The sequence below is a fragment of the Notolabrus celidotus genome, chromosome 9 (genome assembly GCF_009762535.1).
Source record: "Notolabrus celidotus isolate fNotCel1 chromosome 9, fNotCel1.pri, whole genome shotgun sequence".
Taxonomy (NCBI): domain Eukaryota; kingdom Metazoa; phylum Chordata; class Actinopteri; order Labriformes; family Labridae; genus Notolabrus; species Notolabrus celidotus.
Genome location: NC_048280.1, coordinates 27,493,305 through 27,495,274, shown reverse-complemented (window position 1 = coordinate 27,495,274; position 1,970 = coordinate 27,493,305).

The following is a 1,970-nucleotide window of genomic DNA, read 5'->3' as shown; positions in this document are numbered from 1 at the left end:
AAAAAATAAAAAATAAAGCTGACTATCGAAAAAATTACATCAACTGAAACACACCGAAACAAAACAATAATCAAAAAACATTTGAAAATAAAAACAAAAAATTTGTGAAGATTAATTTTTTAAACAAAACAGAGTAAACAAAAAAATTAATGAAACTGACTGATCTCTAAAAATTACATTCAACTGAAACACAGCTAAAAAACAATAGTTTAAAAACATTTGAAAATAAAAACAAAAAATTTGTGAAGATTAATATTTTAAACAACACAGAGTAAACTAAAAAAAACTTAATTAAACTGACTGATCTACAAAAATGACATCCAACTGAAACACACTTAAACAAAACAATAATCAAAAAACATTTGAAAATAAAAACAAAAAATTTGTGAAGATTAATATTTCAAACAAAACAGAGTAAACAAAAAAAAAATAATGAAACTGACTGATCTACAAAAATGACATCCAACTTAAACACACTTAAACAGAAAAATAATATAAAAACATTAGAAAACAAAAACAAAAAATTTGTGAAGATTAATATTTTAAACAACACAGAGTAAACTAAAAAAAAACTTAATAAAACTGACTGATCTACAAAAATGACATCCAACTGAAACACACCTAAACGAAACTATAATCAAAAAACATTTGATATTAAAAACAAAAAAATTGTGAAGATTAATATTTTAAACAACACAGAGTAAACTAAAAAAAAACTTAATAAAACTGACTGATGTACGAAAGTGACATCCAGCTGAAACACACCGAAACAAAACAATAATCTTAAAAACATTTGAAAATAAAAACAAAAATGTTGTGAAGATTAATATTTTAAACAAAACAGAGTAAACAAAAAAAATGATAAAACTGACTGATCTACAAAAAGTACATCCAACTGAAACACATTTGAAAATAAAACAAAAAAAATTGTGTAGATTAATATTTTAAACAAAACAGAGTAAACTAAAAAAGACTTAATTAAACTGACTGATCTACAAAAATGACATCCAACTGAAACACACCTAAACAAAACAATAATCTTAAAAACATTTGAAAATAAAAACAAAAATGTTGTGAAGATTAATATTTCAAACAAAACAGAGTAAACAAAAAAATAATAACAATAAAACTGACTGATCTACAAAAATGACATCCAGCTGAAACACACCGAAACAAAACAATAATCTTAAACATTTGAAAATAAAAACAAAAATGTTGTGAAGATTAATATTTCAAACAAAACAGAGTAAAAAACAAACAAACAATGAAACTGACTGATCTACAAAAATGACATCCAACTTAAACACACTTAAACAGAAAAATAATATAAAAACATTGGAAAATAAAAACAGAAAGATAGTGAAGATTAATATTTTAAACAACACAGAGTAAACTAAAAAAAACAATAAAACTGACTGATCTACAAAAATGACATCCAGCTGAAACACACCTAAACAAAACAATAATCAAAAAACATTAGAAAATAAAAAACAAAAATGTTGTGAAGATTAATATTTCAAACAAAACAGAGTAAACCAAAAAAATTATAATAATAGAACTGACTGATCTACACAAATTACATCCAACTGAAACACACATAAACAAACAATAATCTAAAAACATTGGAAAATAAAAACAAAAATTTTGTGAGGATTAATATTTCAAACAAATCAGAGTAAACTAAAAAAATTAGAAAACTGACTGATCTAAAAAAAGTACATCCAACTGAAACACACTTAAACAAAACAATAATAAAAAAAAATTGAAAATAAAAACAAAAATTTGTGAAGATTATTATATTGAACAACACAGAGTAAACTAAAAAAACTTAAGAAAACTGACTGATCTACAAAAATGACATCCAACTGAAACACACCGAAACAAAACAATAATCTTAAAAACATTTGAAAATAAAAACAAAAAATAGTGAACATTAATATTGTAAACAAAACAGAGTAAACAAAAAAAAA